This window comes from Amblyomma mixtum, chromosome 7 (assembly GCF_055824585.1).
Source record: "Amblyomma mixtum isolate Tamu chromosome 7, ASM5582458v1, whole genome shotgun sequence".
In the NCBI taxonomy this organism is placed as follows: Eukaryota; Metazoa; Arthropoda; class Arachnida; order Ixodida; family Ixodidae; genus Amblyomma; species Amblyomma mixtum.
This window is the reverse complement of record NC_143018.1, coordinates 140,638,516-140,662,923: the sequence shown is the minus strand read 5'-3', so window position 1 is coordinate 140,662,923 and position 24,408 is coordinate 140,638,516. Positions and strand designations below refer to the sequence as shown.

At 45.9% G+C, this 24,408-nt stretch overlaps 1 long non-coding RNA gene across 1 annotated transcript; it reads right to left on the bottom strand.

Annotated features, from left to right (window-relative positions):
- Positions 1-624: 624 nt before the first annotated feature.
- Positions 625-2,673, bottom strand: LOC149337717 (uncharacterized). Its single transcript, XR_016284653.1, has 3 exons — positions 2,217-2,673; positions 1,880-1,990; positions 625-1,292 (listed from the first exon to the last, which is right to left on the bottom strand). It is a non-coding gene; the product is annotated as an uncharacterized LOC149337717 (long non-coding RNA).
- Between the last annotated feature and the right edge of the window lie 21,735 nt (positions 2,674-24,408).

Here is a 24,408-nt window from a genome sequence, read left to right as displayed (position 1 = left end):
AAACTAGAACGCCCAGTGTCGCGTGGAACGGGACTCTAAACGCTTTGGCGTTAAAAGCTGTGGCTTTTAACGCCACAGATGTATGAAATTCGGCGAAGAATGTTAGAGGAGGAAGTTGTAAATGGGAATTCATGGCGGAGATGCTAGAATTGTACGAGCAGCTTGAGAGAATGAACAGAGTGGCACAATTCTGAAAAGAGTGCAGAGCTGTAGTAGGGTTAGATTGTTGCGCATCAATGATGGCGCTCGAATAATCCAGTACACGTCGCACAAGAGTTTTTGTAGATAGGTTTACAGACGACGGTGCTGTGGGTAGGTTAGGGCGGTGCTAACGAGCAGTTTGGTGGGAGAAATTATGTGGCTTACGTGCCGAGACCGTAGTAATTCACTGATGAGGTGAGTGCCAAGGTTTGCACAACAGTGCTATAGTTAATACTATAGTATAGTTAATGCTATGATATAGTTAATAATATCCCAAGCAGCACAAATTGATTGGTCCAACAGTGGCAAAAGAGTGGCGGAAATTGGCATGAATATTGGTCCTACACTGGCATTTGAGCAATCCGAGACTTTTTCCAACAATGGCCCTTCATTCATGCCAAGATTGTGCCTATACTGAGCCAGTCTAGCTGCCAGCATTGACCCAACATTCAGCCAGTCTATCCACAAATGGCCAACGTTCGTGCCAAGACTATGCCCATGTTCAGCCAATCTATTAATTATGGCCCGACATTCGTGCCAATACTATGCCCATATTCAGCCAATCTCACGCCAATAGTATGCCCACATTCAGTCGATCTGTCAATAATGGCCCGAAATTCGCGCCAATAGTATGCCCACATTCCGCCAGTATCAATAATAGCCCCAGGTTTGCTCCGACTTGTGCCCACTTTTCCACCCTTGATCTAACTTTTATAGGTGGCATATCAATTGCAAGGCCAGTGGGAAATTGTACGCGATCGGGGGTCCCACCTAGTTTTGTACCAAACCTCTTGCTGGCCAGCAACAATGCAGACATATACCGCTTGTTTTCCACCAGCCGGAGCTTGTATGTGTAACATTTTACATATGAGCAGTCAGCAGACATACAAAAAAGAAAGAACGGATTCAAAGAACAAAATTTATTGCATCTACGGTGCCAGTACATCGTGAAATGCATTGTGCCGGAGCCGCTGAATCGATGAGTCATATCGGCACTAATCGTTGCACTCCTCTTGTAAGAGAACTTTTGCAGTGCCTTGAAACAAATTCCTCGCCAAGCTCTTGCACGATGACCTGGCTGTACATCGCAGCTGCAAAGAGGTGCATGATGTGATCATGAGTGTAAGTACAACCATCGCAGAAAAAAGACAAGAAATAAAATAACACATTGATCTTAGTGGCGCGCAGTGTGCGAGAAGGTACTCGCAACGTATGTTGAAAGTATAATTTCTAAATGACTCTTAATATAAATCCCCACACTAATAGCAAAATGTTGAATTGAATTTAACAATTTTTTCCCACCGTATTGCTAAGTTCTAATCCCAATTTGCCGTGTCACACCCTCAAATGCATATTGAAAGTCACAAAAAGAGATAAATATAGTGTTTAATACAAATCAATCTATTTTTATATTTCCTATCAAAGTTATATGTCTATTGCGAGCTGGTTGTTTGCCTTTTTGTTCCAGCAAAGTATGGCACAGGTGGTAGCAGCTCCTCCCTATTGAACAGCTGTGAGCAATTTTTTTTTCGCTATGAAATATAATATTCCATGCAAAGACGGCTTGCACAGTTTTGCGAAATGCGCTGAACGCAGGAGACCGAATACACTTTTTTTAAAGTAAGCAGATTATCGATGCCGCTTGGCATGCATGTAACGGGGCAGACGGAAATCTTACTTGAAAACCACACGAAATCACTCTTCCGTTAGTCCATGGGTGATTAATTCCGAGACAACATGGATAAAGTTCGCTGGGACCAGGAATTCCGCTTTTCTCGTACGCCTGCAACTGGCCAAGACAAGGGCACCCGGCACGGGTATATTACACGCGGCCAGAAAACTGCTGCAGTGAAAGAATAAGCGCTTCTGGTACTCATCTTGCACAAACGATAGACGACCAATGTCGTAATGAACGCAACATGAGTCGGGCCACACGACACTCCGCCACGGTGATTGAAGAGATAGTCAACGTTCGGTAAATCCATTTTTTCAAAGCTGAAAAATAAAGTTCTCACCATTCTGTGCATGCCTTTGCGCTAGACATTTCGCTGTGAAAGTTGCCATTCAGAAGTTGGCGCCAGTGCTTTGTCGCTTTCTCGTTTCCTGCCGGAGAAAAAAAAGGTCGGCGCTGATTCAAAGCGGCAATTACGCCAAGAACCATATTCATTTCCGAACACATTTCAATATAAAAGTATGGTGGTACTCACAAATAGAATCTTGCAGGCCAGGCTACTGAATTCCGTCATAATTGTCAAATCGTATCGGGTGCGGATTCTCGACAACGAACGGCGTCAGCTTGAGCGCGCATGCTTCGTCGGCACGCTGGTTGTGTGGCTTTTCGCCGCCTTGCTAGCTACAGGCGATACTCGTTGGGCGAGTGTTCGGGAAAGGAGGAGACGACGATGGGACAGGTTTCTTATATTTTTCGGAGAATTTGCTGCAGCAAGAGAAACGGCAGCTGGAAAAGGGGTAGAAGAAAATCTAGGGAGGGCGGATGAGCGGCGTTGCGCTTAGTTGGGCGCGAGGGGAAAACAGGTTAGAGAAGGTCAGTGTACCTAAAATCACAAAGAAAAAAAAAAAACTCCTAGCATGGTGAGGGCCAGCGCTCTTCCAACAAAGAGGCTCGGCCCGGCAAAAGGCGGCTGTATGGGACTTCAAAAAGGGGGTGGAGAGGGGGGGGGGGGGTGAAATGAGTGAAAGAATTCTGGAATGTCCGGAGGGTGCGCCATAGGCGTTGAGCACGTGAAAAGCGGCAAGGAAACGACAATGCGGAGATGTTGGAAGTGGAAACGTGGAGCTTGGGCATGAATTTCGTCAAAACGGCTCCAAACATTAGCGTAGTCTCTGCGGTCGTGTGCCTCTTTGGTTGAAGCTGAGATAAACGTGTTACTATGAAAATACCGGAAATATAAAACAATAAATAAAATTAGCGGGAACAATGCGTGTTCTTTGAGTGTTTTATATATGATACTTGTGGCGGACTAAGTAGGATGACATACGTCCAAGCAACACCATTCACCAATATAATCCAATGATTCCCTTCTAGAGCGACGAATACTCTACATTTTATACACACCAGTGTAGGCAGGTCGGTCTAAGCCGTCATGCGGCCCACCCGTGCGTGTCTGCGCTAGCTCGAAATGACGCGGCGCGCTAATCAGCAATGCACCTGTTATGGCTCATTGGTATTAAGGATACGCGCAAAGAAAAGGCAAAAAAAAAAACTAGTGGAAATGCGACCGGGAAAAAGTTCCGATCTTTAATTTGATAAACGTGATAATTTAAAGCAAAAACGTATGCTAGAGCCGTCGTTATAGAATACCCAAAAATCACAGCAGAATAACAAAACAATTTGCGACATTAAAAAAACCTAGCCACCTTAGCTTCGCGGCTTCAGGAAGCAGAGCCGTTTGTTCGCTTATTATTATTTTTTTAATTTAACATACATCTACATTTTCTTTCTCGTCTGCTGCTTCTTCACGCAGTAAATGCGCAGCAAGTTGTTCACGTCAGCTGTTTATTTGCGATAAAACCAAAATCCCGTTTTACTCACATCGTTTCTTCTCTCAAAATGCGCCACGCAATAATTTGTGACCAAGTGGAAAAAGCGATTTATTTGTTTTTTTCTAGGGTGAGCATCCTGTGGGTGAGGCATTGTATTCCGGATTGTGTAATACGATTCAGCGTTTCGTGCAGCATAAACTTATTAGTTAAGTTGAGCCTATATCTTGAGACACGAATTTGAACCGGCAACCTATAATCGGGGGCTGTGGTATGCGAGGTATGCGAGAGATATGCGAGGCAGTACGTTAATTAGTGCGTTATTATACCATTCCTCGAATCGAAATTTCATTTTCTTGATTGTGGCACCTCTTTCTCTCTTTCTTTTTTTTGCATACCATAATTACAAAAGACGCCGCTTTTCAAAATTCGTACCTTCGTGAATGAATATGACCTCTGCTCACTTTCGCGCAATCAATTACATCGCGCTTTTTATTGTAATTTCGCGTCAGAGTTCGACGCTAGCGCTGTTGTTGGTCATAAAAAAAATAAATAAATAAACAAGTCCGAATATTAAAAAAAACGGATTGAGAGAAATAACCACATATAATCACAGGGACATCATTTGGTGTGTCGTGGAGCGGCACTGCCAATACAGGGAAAACAGCGGACAAGTAGGGCCATCATAGCGGGTGTAATGAGGCGGCACTGCCAATATGGGGACGACAGCAGGAATTTAGGGCCATCGTTGGAGGTGTAACTAAGCGGCATTGCCAATATGGGGAAAACATCGGACAAGTAGGGCCAATGTTGGAAATGGCACATTGTGGCAGTGCCAATATGGGGACAATGAAGGCAACATTGGTCCTGTATAGGGCCACACATAGCCAACAGACTCCCAATATTGGGCCAACGGTTTGTGCTGCCTGGGATAGTACTATTGTTTCGGGGGTGATGGAAAGAAATCGGTAGTTTTAGTGGTATTCAGACACATACCATGTAGGCGAGCACAGGTGTAAACGATGTAGGTCATTCTGGAGGGCAGAAGCATTGAACCAGTTAGTTAAAGGAGGGTACACTACGTACTCGTCCGCGAATAGGCGATGCTAGAAGCTTAGTGTTGAAAGTAGATCGTTAATATAAACTATGAAGAATAAAAGGCCATGGACAGTGCTTCCTCCGCCTGCAACACGCCTTTTAGGTTAGGCTTATACATGGCAGGGGGGCAACGACGAAGCTCGATCTCATCGAGGACGACCGTTATTGAAAAATGCAACCTAGACTTCGGCGCCTACCTGCAGAAGGCGGAAGAAGCCTGGCGCGTGGTCTGGCTGCGCATTGAAGAACAACTGTGCGCCGATGCTACAGCCTACACCTACGCCACGGCGAACAGAAGCAAGCTGACCTTGTATGGGTGCGAACGCCCATTCGCCGCTGCGGAGTAGGAGAAAAGCATTTGATGCAACATATTTCGACCTATTGGAGCACTTGTCTATGAAGTCGTGCCCGGCGGAGAGACAGCGAGCCAATTAAGGCGTGCGTGCCGAGAATTTGTACACTTAGTGCTTCTGAAGCTCTATTCGCGCTAATACACACCTTGAGGGTGCATTGTTAGTGTTTATTTTCGCCTAGCTTTGTTTTAGTTGTAAACCATCGGGCCGAAGCTTACTCAAGAGGGAGAGAACGCCGCGAAGCTTTCTAACGTATATTTAAAATACTCGAGGGCGCCGGCAGAAGGTCATCGCTGTTTTTCGATGCTGGAGGCAACCAGATTTACTCAAAACGAATGTAACCACGCGAAACTGCTTCTACAGTTGTTCATGACTGTCGTAGGTGGTGTCCGTGTCTTATCTCGGAATTTTTTTTGTCTCTTTTAAACTGACCGGTGCCCAGTCGGGCGGTTATTCTTATCTTCGAAGAACGCCAAGCACTTGCTGCTTTGGTCTTTTTTTTTCTGTCCCACGCTAGCCCCAATCAACGGCACGACCTTCCCACCAGTCTTTTGTCTGCCGTCAACTTTATGTCCCTGCTGTCAACATAGCCACATGACAATATGCGCCCGCGTAGATGTGATGTGAAAGCTTATAAACCTCCTACATGGGTGTTTCAGTGTTTTCGAGCTGAATTTTATTCGACTCGAATGCTTAATTTGCGCTGCTACAAGAAGTTTTTCAAAGGCATTTGGGTGAAATTCTATTCGAATCGACGGAGCCCCGTGGAGACACTCCATAGTTTCGAATGCCTGCGAGGCGCAAGCGCGTGTACTTTCGCGAACAGCGCCTTTGCGCCGCAGTTAAAAGCACAAGTATTGAACAGCGACTACTTTCTTCAAACTATGAAAATCTTTACGCCTACTAAATTTAATGTAATGTACGTGTAATAAGGGAGTAATTACGCAATGACATCTACCCAAGCGCAGCCATACGGCTACAAAGGAAAGCTATACAGCTTTCTCAGAAACTTCGCAGTTAAAGAAAAATTCGTCCTGGTCCGGGGTACGTGTATTCCTCTAAGGATTTTGCCAGGAAAGAAACTGACCCCTTTCTCATAAAATTTTAACTCTGGATACTAAAAAAGTAAAAGGACGCAGCTGAACGGTCACATTGTCTAAATGCAAGTTTGTTTTTTAATTTTATTGCCTTCCCTCCGGTTAGTCTAGCGTGCTTCACAATCTGTACTTGTGTGCGTTCTTCAACTGAAACGTTTTTACAGCACAGTGAAATTGGCTGCAGTTTTTTTATTGAATTTTTGACGTGTCTTGCTAATGAAATGGGAACGCATGGTGAGACGATGAAGCAACCAGCAAGACCGCACCAAAAAAGAATAAATTAAAAATAAATGGACGCAGCCTGCACAGCTGCGGCATGTGGAATAGACAGTGACCCAGATGCACTAATTGCCTTTTGGGAGGACATGCTCGCCCATCGCGCCTCCGCAAGCGGGGCAACAATATTCATGAAAAAATGGCAGAGAGAGCTGAGCCGGCTACGAGAGTTCAAGGACGGAGGTCAAAACAAAAATTGAAATGTATTCTAACAAATTGCGATAAGAAGTTTTCCAGACATATCGCGCGCGGCTGCCGCACAGGAGGCCGATCTGTGATCGGCACGGTATACACCCGGCCAAATCATTAACTAGGTTTGGTGTTGCATCGCTAAATGCACCTTGTAAAACGTTATTTTCGGCTACACTGCGGGCATATTCATGCTGTAATTTGACGCGTGAAATGGAATTTCGTGGTTCCTTTTTTGTTCATATAATGTTTGAGTGGAGTACTTGCGTGTTTAGATCAAAGTTATCAGAAATATTCATCGTCCGCATCTACGAAGAGCCAAAACAAGTGGCATACGCAGCAGAGGTTCTGATGCATACGGCCTCCGCCCCTGCATAAACTACCATTCCTTTCATGGCGGACAAGTTGTTTACACAGAGTAAGCGCAAATGCGCCACCAGATAGATTGCTGCGTATGCCGCTTGTTTCGGCTCTTCGTAGATGCTGACGATGAATATTTCTGATAACTTTCATCTAAACGCGCAAGTACTCCACTCAAACGTTACATGAACAAAAAGGAACAACAAATGTCATTTCGCGCGTCAAATTACACCATGAATATGCCAGTGGTGTAGCCGAAAAGAACCTTTTTACAAGGTGCATTTAGCGATGCAACACCCGAGCCAGTTAAAGGTTTGGCCGGGTGTACAGTGGAAGATTTGGCGCATTGCTACTTAGCAGTAGTCATGCCCGTGATTACGAATCGAACAAATCAAAGGCAGGCATGTAGATAAAGGGAAGATGACATACATTTATGCGAAAGTTTTGTTCTAAAGGTGTAGCTATAGGTTCTGGGGTGGTAGGGTGTTTAACGTCCGAAAGTGACTAAGACTATGAAGGACGTCAGAGTGAAGAGTCGGGAAATTTCGACCAACTGGGGTTCTTTAACATGCACGGTGACATCGCAGAGTACACGGCCGTCTAGAATTTTGTCTCCATCGAAATCCGACCGCCGCAGCCGGAATCGAACCCGCGCCTTTCGGGTCAGCAGCCGGGCGCCGTATCCGCTGAGCCACCACTTTTTTTCTTTATTAACTGAAGAGCCACCACGGCGGCTGTCTTATAGGTGTTTACGCGTGTGTGTATGTACATCAATCGTTAGAAAGTCGATGTAAAGTGGATTTTAATATCATCATCATCACCAACATCATCATCATCAGGCTGAATACACCCACTGCAGGGCAAAGGCATCTCCCATGTCTCTTCAATTAACCCTGTCCTTCGTCCGATGCGGCCACCGTATGCCCGCAAATTTCTTAATCTCATCTGCCCGCCTAACTTTCTGTCACCCCCTGCTATGTTTATCTTGCCTTCGCATTACATTCCCTGCCCAAGCCCACTTCTTCCTCTTGATTTCAACTAGGATGTCATTAACCCGCGTTGTTCTCTCACCCACTCTGCCTGCTTCCGATCTCTTAATGTTACACCTATAATTTTTCTTGCTATCCATGTTTCTGCCCCATAGGTGAGTACGGGTAAGGTACAGCTGTTGTATACTTTCCTCTTTAGGGATATTGATAAACTGCCATTCATGATCTCAGAGAACCTGCCATATGCGCTCCACCCTATTCTTATTCTTCTAGTTATTTCCCTCTGATGATCTGGATCAGCTGTCACTACCTGCCCTAAATAGACATATTCTCTTACGACTTAGAGCACCGCGCTATCAGTTGAGAACGGCAGTCCTCTTGGTAGACCGTTCAATATTTCGTTGGTTTTTTTCATGTTAATTTTTAGCCCCACCGTTTTGCTCTGTCTGTCTAATTCATGGATCATCCTTTGCAGTTCATGTCCTGAGTGACTTAGCAAGGCAATGCCATCAGCGAATCGCAAATTACTTAGGTATTCTCGATTAACTCTTATCTCCAACTGTTCCCATTTCAGACCCCGGAATACCTTTTGTAAACAGACAGTGAATAGCATAGGCGAGATTGTGTCTCCCTGCTGGACACCTTTCCTTATTGGAATTTTATTGCTTACTTTATCGAGAACTATTGTAGCTGTGCAATCGTTATAAATATTTTGCAATATTTTCACATAACACTCTTCTATACCCTGATTCCGCAATGCCTGCTTGACTGCTGAGGTTTCTACTGAGTCGAATGCTTTCTCGTAATCAATGAACGCTATATATAGGGGCTGGTTATATTCTACGCATTTCTCCATCACCTGATTGATAGCATGAATATGGTCTATTGTCGAGTATCCTTTACGAAAGCCTGCCTGATCATTTGGTTGATTGAAGTCTAAGGTTGTCTTGACCCTGTTAGAGATCACCTTAGGAAATAACTTGTAGGCAACAGACAATAAGCTGATTGGTCTGTACTTCTTCAAGTACTTGACGTCGCCTTTCTTATGAATTAAGATAATGTTAGCGTTTTTCCAAGCTCTAGGTACGCTCGAGGTCACAAGGCATTGCGTATACAAGGTGGCTAGTTTTTCTAGCACAATCGCTCCTCCATCCCTCAACAAATCTGCTGTATCTGATCTTCACCAGCTGCTTTCCCTTTCTGCAGTGCTCCTAAGGCTTTCTTTACTTCCCCCTCCGTTACAGGCGGGATGCCCCATTGCTGTGCTCTGCTGCTTCTCTCAGTAACATTCTGATTGCAATTGCTACTCTATAGATGCCCAGGCAGCACAACAACATTGGCCGAACGTCGCGCAAGTGTTGGCAAAACTTGGCACGAACATCGGTCCTACACTGGCATTTGGGCCGAGCGCTACCACTTTACACATTGGCCTTACTTTCATGCCAGTTTTGGGCCAACGCTCGGCCGATCAAGCGGCCAACGCAGTCCCGATGTTCGTTCTGCAGCATGGACCAGCAAAGGTCTCATACTGGCATCCAACTTTCAAACATTGGTAGCCAGCTTTCGAATAATGGTTTCCAGCTTTCGAATATTGGCATCCAGCTTTCGAATAATGGTTTCCAGCTTTCGAATAATGGTTTCCAGCTTTCGAATAATGGCATCCAGCTTTCGAACGCTGGCACATGCAATTAACCCACTTGCCAATGACCGGCACTGTGGATGGATGTACATACATACCATTCTACCTAGCAAATATTCATAAATGAGGTTGCGAAAGAATTCCAGAAAAAAGACCCGTTTATTGCTTTGAGTTACAGGAATCACGCTTGTAGCGCACACAGGATGGTTTGCGCTACCACCAGCCACCGTGGGGAGTAAACAAAAGGGGCCCAAGAGCATGGTGGCAGAGGCTGTGGGAAAACAATTTATTTCCAAGTTTGGTGCGTGCCGATCAGGTTGGACAAAGCATCTCGGCAAGCTGCTGTGGCACGGCTAAGGCATCCATAAAGCGCTCAACGGAGCTGTCCTCCAGTGAACTGATCAGTCATATCCAAAGTAATCGTTGCACTCCACTTGCAAGGGGACTGCCGGACTGCATTCAAATAAATTCATCGTCCAGTTCTTGCACGATGGCCTCACGAAGCGCCAAGCCTGCAAAGAAATGCATGATGTCATGGTAAGTTGAATTATGGCCATCACAGAACAAAAACAAAAATGATTAATTAACACCGAATTTTGTGAAACACAGTCATCGTGAAGACACTAGCAACATATTTTACAGGATAATTTTTAATTTATTCTTAAGAACCAACACCACATTAGTTGCACAAAGTGGAATTTAATTTACTAAACTTCCCTTATACCAAATGGTTTAACTCTTTCGCTACCGCGCCATAGGCCATCGATCGCACATGATCGATTCAAATCGCCCGCGCAAAAAAGCTCATTTTGAAGAGTCGTGTACATGCTCCGCCATCTAGCTAGTGAGCGCAGCAACTGCTCTTTCGATTGCAGCCTTGGTTTCAGTGTTTTGACATGAGGGGGCGCCGTGAAAAATAAAACTTTGAACGGCCGCAGCGGCGTCAGCCGGAGAAAATGGCGTCCGCGTCGCCGCGCGCTCCTCGATAACGAAAGCTGACACCGAGTACGTCGGCCCGTTTCGGTTTCGTTTTTTGCGATGACAGCAGCGGCTGTTAGTCGGGCAACAATGTACAAATGTTGGATTTCGGTTTCGACAGCGAGACTTCGCCTCGGGAGCCTGGAACGTCAGCGCGTACTTGCATGTGAGTTCTGTTTTCGTTCGCTGTGGGTTTTCTGAGGTTCATACGGTTTGTAATTGATGAGAGTGGTTTATTTTTGTGCTTCATGGTCTTGACAACGTATGGCGAAGGCAGTTAGCCAAATGCTCAAGGTCGCGTCGCGTTTTTCAACCAAGACGACAGCTAGGTGTCCATATCGGCACATCGCTGCGGAGCGGCGCTCGGAGATTAGCTCGACTTCTCGACTTTTTTTTGATGCTCTTCACGGCGGAAATGATGAAGACCGTGTGCCGAAACACTAATAAGTATGCATGGGTGAAGATTTTCAGCAAGTTCGGCATGACGGCTCATGGGAAGACTTGAATCTGTTGGAGATGCTGATGTTCATTGGAATCATCATATACATTGGAATTGTTGACCTGCCGCGACTTTATTTGTACTGAAATACCAGAATAATCTATTCTGGCCCTCTGCCATCAAAAATCATTTCTCAAAATTGGTTTTTCGCTTTTTGTTTGTTTTTTGCACGTAACGGACCCGGATGATTCAGTGGCGGCAGGATATATTGGCAAGACTTGGAAAGTGTCCTGGCTTTCGAACCACATCGCTAAAACTTATTTCATTGATTCTGATGTTTTAGAGCTTGCCTAAAATGCCAAATTTTATCAGCTGGCTTTCAGGGAGCAGTTCATTCAAGAAATCTTCGGGTATGATGAGGGAAATGAAGTCCACGCCCCCAATCCTCCCATAGAATCCATTCAACACCAACCGAAAAAAATTAAAAAAAGAAGAAACTGCCAGCTCGGCTACCAGAAAACAAGGGAGGAACAAAGATAAAAGCTTATGTGAAGCACCTGTCAGTCTACCTCTGCTTCACATCTTCACCCCTGATTGCTCTTCACAGTGGCACCACAGTCATGACCCCTGACTTGACAGGCCATGGAAAGTGCAGTAAATTTTTCTCATAGCTGAAACTGTGAATAATGACAGCCATAAACATGTGCAACAGTTTGTATATTCCAGTTTTCCTCTAATCAAGTTCTGGCTTAGTGCAGACGGTAATTTTTGTTTTTGCTATATACTTTTTTGTGTTTTGCAAATTTCACAAATAAATGTTCATTTACTTTTGCACACACAACTCTTCTGTTTGTTTCATTCAGAAGTGTAACTAATAAGCTACAATTTCATGCATTGCAATATGTGCTGGGTGTATTAGTTCTTGTGAAAAAAATTTTTCTTTCCGTACACTCCAAATCGTGCATTTTTCTGCGGTAGCGAAAGAGTTAATTTAGTTTAATGCGTCGTGTCGCACTCCCAGTAAATATATTCAATGCGAGATAAGCAAATTAATGTGATATTGAAAACAGATTAATGTATTATTTTGTTTTAATATAACTCGTATCTCTAAATTGCGAGCTAATTTTTTATTCCAATAAACATGCACAGGTTGTAGCGTCTCTTCCACATGGACGTCAAAACAACATTTTTGATTAGTTTTATTTAATGGGGTTAAAAATGCGGCTTGCGATTTTTGACGCAATACGCTGAACGCAAGGAACTCAGGCAAGGGCGTCCGCAGAATTTTTTGCAGGGGGGGGCCCCGTTGGTGCCCCGGGGGGGGGGGGGGGGGGTATGTTCGTAGCAGAAAGGCGCTATTTGCGGAGTAAATTTATTTATTTATATATAAATAAAAATTAAACAAAATGCCCACATGAAAGAAAAATTACAAACAGCAAATTAAAGCGCGGCTAGGAGAGGTACATTGGAGTTTATCAACGAAGAAACAACTAAAATTAATAAAAATGCAAAAAGATGCTATATCACTTCGTGGAGAAGAGTGCTCAGTCTTGCTGCATACGGGTTCTCGACTCACCCGGATTGATGACCAGCACACAGCACAATATGTTCACAAACACGCAACTACAGTCACTCAGTCAGTCTTCCTTGAACAGCAACTGTAGGCGCCTCGGATTTTTCTGGGCGAATTGCGTAATTACACGTGTGATAAATTCACTTCTGTGCTTCATTACACGCTCTCGGTGCACACTCATCATACACATTGATTGGAAAAACTGTTGAACGCGTACGTTGAAAACAAAAGATGACTATATACAACGAAAACTTATTTACAAGATAAATGCACGCTCGCAGATTCATACACCTCGCTCCATCTTGCTTGCTCATCCGCACAGTCGAGCAACCGCACACACACTGCTCTCCGCTCGTCGTTTTCTCGTCCGCTGTCTTGGTTGTTCTAAGCTTCGCTGACAACCGGCCACTAAAAACACCCAAGCACAAACACAGAGGCGCGCACACGTGCAAGGGCTTACTTGCCGCAGTATCCCCGAATGCGCACTTTGGGGGTGAAAGGAACGCCGCGCAACTTCCGAGGGGAAGGGACACTCGCCACTCCAGTCGGAAAATTTGTTTTTGTGTTTTTATGGGGTTCAGAGCCCCAAAACGACTCAGGCTATGAGGGATGGAGTAGTACAGAGTTCCGGGTAATGTCGACCACCTGGGTCTCTTTACCATGCACTGACACGCACAGTACATGGGCGCTGTTGTGATTTGAGGCCCAGCCAGAGGTGACAGGCGAGCCAGGCAGGCGCCATCGGGCTGCGTTGACCAAAGGCGCTGGTTTTCGCAGAAGACGCAAAGAACGCTGGTGTGGGGGCGCCTCGGGAGACTGCGTCACCGTGAACAAAAGCAGCTAATCCCCTTTGCCGGAGATTCTGAAAGCGGCGCTTCTACCGAACTGCGCTACCCGTGGATCGGAGAAGACAGCGAGCGGCGGCGGCGCCAACTCATCGCCCGCTTGCCCCTGAGCAGCCCGACAAAGCGGGGGTGGACACGGCTGATTTTACCTTCCCTCCTTAAGAATTCATCGGTGACCGGCGTAACGATAGGCGAAAACAAGATGCCCCGTGCACTGTCTGCCTCCGTGTCGCTATCTCTCTAGAGATCAAAGAAACAGACACCCATCTCAAGGCGGCTCGAAACACATGCTCGCCGGTGCCGCTGTATGTCTGGAACAGGTCGCCCTTCAGTAGAGCTAACGATGGCGTGGTTTGAAAACGGCGGAACGACGCACGCCCGGACGCGGCATTTCGCAGATGTGACCATGCGGGGCTGCTTTTACCCTTTTGACTGAGCGCACCACCGCCCCTGGCGTGCGGCCATCACTCACGGTTCGAGTGAGTGATTTTCCAGGGGGGTGCAGCCGCCCCCCCTTGCCCCCCCCCCTCCGGACGCCCATGAACTCAGGGCACCTTTGTTTTACCTTAGTTGCTTCGCATGCATGCTATAGTTGGATTCGAAACTGCAACTTGAAAACCACACAAAAATACTAGTCTTATAGTCCAGAGTAATGCCCTTTTTCATTGCGAGAGAACTTGGGCAAAAGCTTTAACCAGTAATTGCAGATTTTCTATTGAGTCTGCAAGAGTAGAAGGCAAAAAGAAACACTACGGAAGTATCACACATATCCTTACCAACTAGTCTGCAGTGGAAAATTAATTAAGCGGTTCTGACTTCCGTCGTGCATAAGCGGTAAAGGACATATTCCCGAATGCATCCTATCTCAAGTCATATGAGTTCAAACCCGCTGTTAGCCAAAGTAGTGCATCTTTAGTGAGTTCATCTCACCAAAGACGAAAAATTAAATTCTCACCATTCGGCCTCAATTCCACTGCGCACGACGTCAAGCAAGCCATTTCGCAATGAGAGTGGGTACACAGAAGTCGTCCTCGTGCTTTTTGGCTCGCTCTCTTCTCCTGCCTAAAAAATAAAGGCGCATGTAGGCAAAGCAACATTTACTACAAAAACCACTTTAACTTCCAGACGTATATCAAGGTAAAAGAGTTTTAGTACTTACAAAAGATCTTGCAGGCGGTACGAACAGCGTCGGAGCTCTCCTAATATATGACTGTGGCTTTTCGCGTGCACAGACTATGAACGGTGCTAGCTCGAGTGTGCATGCATTTTCGTCGCGTTGGTTGTGCACGTGGTTGAGCTCTGCCGTGCAGTCAAGAAGGTCTTATTGTGATGAGTCGCGCGGTTCCAAGACGAGCAGTGGAGACGATGGTGTGTGTGTGTGCGGGGGGGGGGGGGGTTTGGCTGGAGGGGAGAGAGTAATTTTCCTTTACACAGGTTTTGTGGTTCCGAGAAAAGTCCTCGAGCTGAAAGGTGGAGACAGGGAGGTGGAGGAACAGCGAAGCGCGTAGCTGCGTGCGAGGGAAAACAGGTTTGAGAAAGTGACAACCAAAAAGAAAAAATAGCGCTTCGCGGGGTGGGGGGTTAGCCCGCTCCCTGGAAAAGGGCACGGCCGGGAGAACAGGTGGAGGAATATTGGACTTGAAGACTTGAAAGAGAGACGGAAAGAGGCCAAAACAAGTGAAAAGGGTTTGGAATTTTTGGAGAATGAGTCACATGGCCACAGTCAGTACAGAAAGCAATATCTACAAGAGAGAAGTGGATGGGAAACACGGAAGCGTCAAAGTATTGCTACAAAGCTGCTGCAAAAGCCTGAAAATTTTGAAGTGAAAAACTTGGAGCTTCAAGATGCATTTCGCCAAAACGACTTGAGACACTCGCGTATTTTGTGGGGCCGTATGATGTGGCTTCTGTTAGTTCAAGATAGCTTAAAATGTTACCACATAACAAAAATATAAAGCAAAAAAAAATATCCAAGCAGAATGCGCGCTCTTTCATAGTTTCATGTACCGTACATGCGCCAAACAAGCTAGGTTAACATGCGTCTAACGCCAGTTGTCAGTCCATTTATTCAGTGGTCGTCGAAGAATCCTCAAATTGTTTGTTGGGGTGGAAGTTTCGCGCAAAAAAGCAAAAACAAACAAAGACATGTTGAATTGTGGTTCGCAACTACTTTCGATGGTTTTCATCAATAAAGGTGATGCTCGAAAGAAAAAAAAACCTGCGAGTAAATATGCAAAGACGTGAGCAAGAGCTATATAGCCCCCAATGCAAATTACGCAACAGAAGAATAAAATGGTCAAAAACAACAATTTCCAACACAACGATTTGCAGAAAAGGAAGGAAATAGCAAATCAGAAAACACGGGAAAGGCGCGATCACAGGGCAAGACGTAGGGAAGCGTAGGAATCGCTTAGCACGTGTCCGCGTGCGTTTATGAAGCACCCGCCTAATATTTCACGAGCGCAACGCATAATTCGAAATTACGAGGCCACTGCTTCGTTTCTGGAGGTTGCCAAAACTGAGCACAATTTCGGTTTAGCGAATGCACTTGCGCTAATCTATTACGTTTGTATCGCGATCTCCCTGAAGCAGACACCAGCTGCGTACTGCGGCAGTGAATTCCTAGAGCGAATAAAAAAAAAGTGATTTTTTTATTCCAAAAATTGAATCAAATGAAACTTATTTGATTTTTGTTGAAGGCACCTGTTGACAATTTTTGTTGAAGGCGTGTCGGGTGTAATCAGAACGTTAATTCCGATCAACAGGACTTCGATCGCAATTCTCCTAAACGTATTATTGCTGCTCACTGCGCAACCAGAGTGCAGCTTTTCCAACGGAATCATGGGTAGCTTTGCTCACAAACTGCAAAAGTGTTCGGTTAAAATATAATAATAAATAAAACCAAATCTTTGAACTCGCATGTTTTAGCGCGTTCGAAAATTACGAACTGCCGATATGGTACTCGACAATAAAAATAATTTTGAACCCATTTTAATGGATGACACAATGTTTACCAACGTTTGCCAGTATACTTTGAACACTGGATAAGCGGCGGCAATACTAGGCCAATATAGCCAGCTCCCAGGAATGGCGTAGCCAATTCTGGCAAAGAGTGGAACAACACTGGCTAACATGGCCCATGATAGCCAGGATTCGATGATGGCACAGCCAGCAATGGCAAACAGTTGGGCAATCCTGGCTAACCTGGCCCATGATAGCCAGGATCTAATTATGGCTCAGCCAATACTGCTAAAGTGTTGGACAACCAGGGCCATTGTTGGATGTGCTAAGGAGTGGCACAACCAGTATCGGATGCTCACTGGCAACTCTGGGCCTAGTTAGGGCCACGCTTTGTCAGTGGATTTCCAATATTGGCCCGCTGCCGTGTGCTACCTGGGTTAAAGAACGCCGGATGCTAACGGGGCGACGCCGCCTTTTCCGCGTACGGGACCCCTAACCCTGTCGCGTTAAAAGCATCAGCGTGCAGTGCGGTGTCAGCGCACATAGGACACCTTTGGATGGTGGAATAATACATCAGAGCAGTGCAGCGCTCCCTCGTAGACCACGTTCAAATGTGGGACAATAAACCCCACATTTATTTCACATGCAGAAAATCGAGCATGTTCTAAAGAGCGGAGGTAGCCTAAAAGCATGGAAGAGAAAACTAGCCATACGTAAAAACCAGATGTAAGCGATAAGAGACAACGGGGCAATGTCATTAGCAGTACGGATAAGATAGTTAAAGTAGCCGAAGAGCTTTACACACACCCAGGTAGCAAACGGCAGCGAGCCAATATTGGAAATCCACTGGCAAAGCGTGGCCCTAACTAGGCCCAGAGTTGCCAGTGAGCATCCGATATTGGTTGTGCCACTCCTAAGCACATCCAATAATGGCCCTGGTTGTCCGTCGCTTTACCAGTACTGGCTGAGCCGTAATTAGATCCTGGCTATCATGGGCCAGGTTAGCCAGGATTGCCCCACTGTTTACCATTGCTGGCTGTGCCATCATCGAATCCTGGCTATCATGGGCCATGTTAGCCAGTGTTGTTCCACTCTTTGCCAACTTGGCTATGCCATTTCCGGGAGCTGGCTATATTGGCCTAGGTTTCCACCGCTTATCCAGTGTTCATAGTATACTGGCAAACGTTGGTAAACATTGTGTCATTCATTAAAATGGGTTCAAAATTATTTTTATTGTCGAGTACCATATCGGCAGTTCATAATTTTCGAACGCGCTAAAACATGCGAGTTCAAAGATTTGGTTTTATTTATTATTATATTTTAACCGAACACTTTTGCAGTTTGTGAGCAAAGCTACCCATGATTCCGTTGGAAAAGCTGCACTCTGGTTGCGCATTGAGCAGCAATAATACGTTTAGGAGAATTGCGATCGAAGTCCTGTTGATCAGAATTAACGTTCTGATTGCACCCGAGACGCCTTCAACAAAAATTGTCAACAGGCGCCTTCAACAAAAATCAAATAAGTTTCATTTGATTCAATTTTTGGAATAAAAAAATCACTTTTTTTATTCGCTCTAGGAATTCACTGCCGCAGTGCGCAGCTGGTGTCTGCTTCATGGAGATCGCGATACAAACGTAATAGATTAGCGCAAGTGCATTCGCTAAACCAAAATTGTGCTCAGTTTTGGCAACGTCCAGAAACGAAGCAGTCGCCTCGTAATTTCGAATTATGCGTTGCGCTCGTGAAATATTAGGCGGGTGCTTCATAAACGCACGCGAACACGTGCTAAGCGATTCCTACGCTTCCCTACCTCGTGCCCTGTGATCGCGCCTTTCCCGTGTTTTCTGATTTGCTATTTCCTTCCTTTTCTGCAAACCGTAGTGTTGGAAATTGTTGTTTTTGACCATTTTATTCTTCTGTTGCGTAATTCGCATTGGGGGCAATATAGCTCTTGCTCACGTCCTTGCATATTTACTCGAAAGTTTTTTTTTTCTTTCGAACATGACCTTTATTGATGAAAACCATCGAAAGTAGTTGCGAACCACAATTCAACATGCCTTTGTTTGTTTTTGCTTTTTTTTGCGCGAAACTTCCACACCAACAAACAATTTGAGGATTCTTCGACGACCACTGAATAAATGGACTGACAACTGGCGTTAGACGCATGTTAACCTAGCTTGTTTGGCGTATGTACGGTACATGAAACTATGAAAGAGCGCGCATTCTGCTTGGATATTTTTTTTGCTTTATATTTTTGTTATTATGTGGTAACATTTTAAGCTATCTTGAACTAACAGAAGCCACTTCATACGGCCCCTCAAAATACGCGAGTGTCTGAAGTCGTTTTGGCGAAATTCATCTTGAAGCTCCAAGTTTTTCACTTCAAAATTTTCGGGCTTTTGCTGCAGCTTTGTAGCAATACTTTGACGCTTCCGTGTTTCCCATCCACTTGTTCCTTGTAGGTATTCCTTTCCGTACTGCCTGTGGCCATGTGACTCGTTCTCCAAAAATTCCAAACCCTTTTCACGTGTTTTGGCCCCTTTCCCTCTCTCTTTCAAGTCTTCCCATATGTCCCCACCTGTTCTCCCGGCCGCGCCCTTTTTTTAGGTAGCGGGCTAACCCCCCACCCCGCGAAGCGCTTTTTTTTCTTTTTGGTTGTCACTTCCTCAAAGCTATTTTCCCTCGCGCGCAGCTACGCGCTTCGCTGTTCGTGCACCCTTCCACGATCTCCCTGTCTCCACCTTTCAGCTCGAGGACTTTTCTCGGAACCACAAAACCTGTGTAAAGGCAAATGACTCTATCCCCCCCCACCATCGTCTCCACTGCTCGTCTTGGAACCGCGCGACGCATCACAATAAGACATTCTTGACTCCACGGCGGAGCCCAACCACGTGCACAACCAACACGACGAAAATGCATGCACACTCGAGCTAGCACCGTTCATAGTCTGTGCACGCGAAAAGCCACGCTCATATATTAGGAGAGCTCCGACGCTGTTCGTACCGCCTGCAAGATCTTATTTGTAAGTACTAAAACTCTTTTATCTTGATATACGTCTGGAAGTTAAAGTGGTTTTTGTAGTAAACGTTGCTTTGACTACATGCGCCTTTATTTTTTCGGCAGGAAAACAGAGCGAGCCAAAAAGCACGAGGACGACTTCTGTGTACCCACTCTCATTGCGAAATGGCTTGCTTGACGTCGTGCGCAGTGGAATTGTGGCCGAATGGTGAGAATTTAATTTTTCGTCTTTGGTTAGATGAACTCACTGAAGATTCACTACTTTGGCTAACAGCGGGTTTGAACTCATATGACCTGAGATGGGATGCATTCGGGAATATGTCCTTTACCGCTTATGCACGACGGAAATCAGAACCGCCTAATTAATTTTCCACTGCAGACCAGTTGGTAAGAATATGTGTAATACTTCCGTACTGTTTCTTTTTGCCTTCTACACTTGCAGACTCAATAGAAAATCCGCAATTTCTGGTTAAAGCTTTTGCCCAAGTTCTCTTGCAATGAAAAAGGGCATTACTCTGGACTATCAGACTAGTATTTTTGTGTGGTTTGCAAGTCGCAGTTCCGAATCCAATTATAGCAGCATGCGAAGCGACTAAGGTAAAACAAGGGTGACCTGAGTTCCTTGCGTTCAGCGTATTTCGCAAAAAATCGCAAGCCGTATTCTTAACCCTATCAAAAAAAACTAATCAAAAATGTTGTTTTGACGTCCATGTGGAAGAGACGCTACAACCTGTGCATATTTACTTGAATAAAAAATAAGCTCGCAATTTAGAGATACGAGTTATGATATTAAAACAAAATAATACATTAATCTGTTTTCAATAACACATTAATTTGCTTATCTCGCATTGAATATATTTACTGGGAGTGCGACACGACGCATTGGACTAAATTAAACCATTTGGTATAAGAGAAGTTTAGTAAATTAAATTGCACTTTGTGGAACTAATGTGGTGCTGGTTCTTAAGAATAAATTTAAAATTATCCTGTAAAATATGTTGCTAGTGTCTTCACGATGACTGTGTTTCACAAAATTCGGTTTTATTTAATCATTTTTGTTTTTGTTCTGTGCTGGCCATAATTCAACTTACCATGACATCATGCATCTCGATCGTTGCAGGCTTGGCGCTTCGTGAGGCCATCGTGCAAGAGCTGGACGAGGAATTTGTTTGAATGCAGTCCAGCAGCCCTCTTGCAAGTGGAGTGCAACGATTACTTCGGATATGACTGATCAGTTCACTGGAGGACAGCTCCGTTCAGCATTTTATGGATGCCTTAGCCGTGCCGCAGCAGCTTGCCCAGATGCTTTGCCCAACCTGTTCGGCACGCACCAAACTTGAAAATAAATTGTTTTCCCACAGCCTCTGCCACCATGCTCTTGGGCCCCCTTTCTTTACTCCCCAGGTTGGCTGGTGGTAGCGCAAACCATCCTGTGCGGGCTAAAAGCGTGATTCTTGTAACTCAAAGCAATAAACGGGTCTTTTTTCTGGAATTCTTTCGCACCCTCTATTATCAATATTTGCTAGGTAGAATGGTATGTACATCCATCCACAGTGCCGGTCATTGGCGAGTGGGTTAATTGCATGTGCCAGTGTTCGAAAGCTGGATGCCATTATTCGAAAGCTGGAAACCATTATTCGAAAGCTGGCTACCAATGTTTGAAAGTTGGCTACCAATGTTTGAAAGCTGGCTACCAATGTTTGAAAGTTGGATACCAGTATGAGACCTTTGCTGGCCCATGCTGCAGAACGAACATCGGTACTGCGTTGGCCGCTTGATCGTCCGAACATTGGCCCAAAACTGGCATGAAAGTAGGTCCAATGTGTAAAGTGGTAGCGCTCGGCCCAAATGCCAGTGTAGGATCGATGTTCGTGCCAATTTTTGCCAACAGTTGACCGACCTTCGGCCAATGTTGTTGTGCTGCCTGGGTACACGCGGTGCCTATCCTTATAATAAGCTGTTATATCTTTGAACGAGAGTAAAGAGCCACCTTCAGGTTTCGGGTGCTCAAGAGCCAATGGGAACGCCCGGTGAATGAGTGCTCGGGCCTCCGCGTCTGCAGCTTCGTTTCCTGCTAGGCCCTGATGGCCCGGAGTCCAAACTATGCAGCGGGGAGTAAGATCGGTGTCTCGGCTGCAGTTCCTTAGTATCCGTTCAGCTAGTGGAGTTATCCAGCCAGCCTCATAATTTTTACACGCCGAACGCGAGTCTGTTATGATGTGTTTTGATTTGGTATCAGAAGCAGCTAGGGCGGTAGCAACCTCTTCAGCTTGTGTTGTGCCTGGGGCTCGAAAGCAGAGCCCATCCACCTGTATTTCTTGATGTATGACCCGGCTACATCTACGCAGTAGACACCTTGCTTGCTGCCATAGTGGCGCGCTAAGGCTTCCGCCCTAGCCTGGCGACGACCACTATGGTCTTCCTTATCCATCTTAGTGAGGAGGGGTCGAACTCTGACGTCGCGTCTCCAGAGTTCGGGCACTCGGACCCGTTCCTGAATGTGGAAATCGTGTTGGATGTGAAGCCGGGCTAGCAAGTCCCGGCCCGACTTCGTTTGGGCTAGCCTCGTGAGATGGGCTTCCTTGAGCTCCTGAAAGGTGTTCACCACTCCAAATGCAAGAAGTCTCGCATTGGAGGTGGAGACAGGAAGGTCAAGTGCCCTCTAAATTTTCCAGAGCATTACCTCAACTTTGTCTTCGTCGTGCTTCCGCATGTGTAGATAAGGGACCGAATAAAGAATTCGGCTATTTACGAAAGCATGGGCCAGCCGAACTGCATCCCTGCTTCGCAAACCCCCTCTCTTATTGGAGACGTGACGGACCATACGGCCCGCCTGGTCTCCAATTTTGCGGAGTTTGTGCAGCGTTGTGTCTACTCTTCTTTGGTTATGGATGAAGAGTCCGAGTATTCGAATCTCTTTGGCCTCATATATGGGGCCACTTGTTAAGGAGAGATGTATGTTGGTAGTGTCCTTAGAGGATGCCCTAAGGTGTACAAATTCAGATTTGCTGGGTGCGCATTGGAGACCACAGTGCCCTGCGTAGCGATCCACTACAAGAGCGGCTGTTTGAAGGCATTCCTCCATGCGCCCCAAGTTTCCCTCTGTGGCCCAGATCGTGATATCATCGGCATACAGCGCATGCCGTACGCCTTCAATACCGTGCAACTGGTCCGGGAGATGGAGCATCGCCAAATTAAAGAGTAGGGGGGATAGCACCGCGCCTTGTGGTGTCCCCCGCGTACCCATTTCATACGGATCATATTCTGGCTCTTCGATTTTGATTAATGCTGCTCGATGGGTGAGAAAGTCTTTGATATAGTTGAAAGTGTTGCGGCCACAGTGGGTCTCATTGAGGTGTGTCAGTATGACGCTGTGTTTGATATTGTCGAAGGCTCCTTTCAAGTCCAAGGCCAGGACGACCTTGTCATTACGTGGATGTTCAACTGGTTGTATTACGTCTCTGTTGAGTTGGAGGAGTATGTCCTATGCCGACTTATGTTGGCGAAAGCCGAACAAAGTGTCTGGAAACGTGTTTCATTGTTCCAAGTATTCGGAGAGCCTATCCCGCACCATTGTCTCCATTAGCTTGCCCACACACGAGGTGAGCGAGATAGGCCTCAAGTGATCTGTGTTAATTTCCTTTTCCGCCTTGGGGATGAAGGTTACTAGAGCTGTTTCCCAGTCTAGAGGGAGCGGGGTTTCGCACTTCCATATAGTGTTGATGTATTCCAGAAGGGCCTCATACGCCTGGTCAGGGAGATTGGCCAGCAGCTTGACTGTGACCTTGTCCCATCCAGGCGCAGTGCCCTTTCTCATTTTAGCCAGGGCTGCCTTGAGATGAAAGAGTTGGAACGGTTTGTCTAACTCAGGATTATGTTTGCCTGCGTAAAGATACTCCTGGCCGCAAGGGTCCTGTTTGCAGCAGAGATACTTGTCCCTGAGTGTGTCTGCGAGTTGTGTTGTGCTGCCCTTGAAATTATGAAGTGCTCGTTGTAAGTGGCGCTGTGTTTCGCCCCGGGTCTGCGCAGTGTCTATAAGGCTGCGGAAAAGCCTCCAAGTGTTCTTCCCGGACATCTGCCTGGCAGCCGTGTTTCAGCCATCTATCCAGTTGGCGTCAGCAAGTTTTGAGGCATACTGAGCTGCTTTGTGAGTGAGATCTAGGATGCGCTTCTTGAGTGTTCTGTTATGTTTATGTCTTTTCCAACGTTTCGTGAGACTGCGGCGGGCTTCCCAGATGTGGAGTAGATGGTTGTCCACCACTGGACAGTCCTCCGTGGTCTGTATCTGTGTTTCGTGTTTCTTGAGTGTTGTCATGTTTGGGCCCACTGCTCGTATCCATCTTTAACCAGGCTGGTTGTGGGCAGGGACTTTCTGAAAGCCTGCCAGTCTGAGAGTCGAGCCTGTGTGAGCGGCCTGTTGAGAGGCCGCGTGTGAATTAGTGTGTTAATGATGCAGTGGTCACTGCCTAGTGTGTCTTCTGTATTGTTCCATTCCACGTGTTGGATGTGTTTCGAAAGCGTGAGATCAGGACACGTGTCCCGAGTCACAGAGTTTCCCATTCGTGTGGGATGTGCTGGGTTGGTCTGCAGGGTGAGGCCTAGCGTAGAGATAAGCTCCCCTAGCTTTCTACCTCGCGCCTCCCCCTTTTTGTAGCCCCATAAATGGTTGGAGGCATTGAAATCGCCCACAATCAATAATGGGTCCCGACCCTCTATCTTCAGTGCCCGGCTGAATATATCTGGGAAAGTAATATGTTTGATCTTTGGCGGACAGTATATACGAGGTCTGTTAGAAAAGTATCCGACCTTATTTTTTTTTGCGAACACCTGATGGATATGAAACAAGCGCGCTTGCACCAGCAGACCTTGAAGTGTCGTGCGCATGCACGA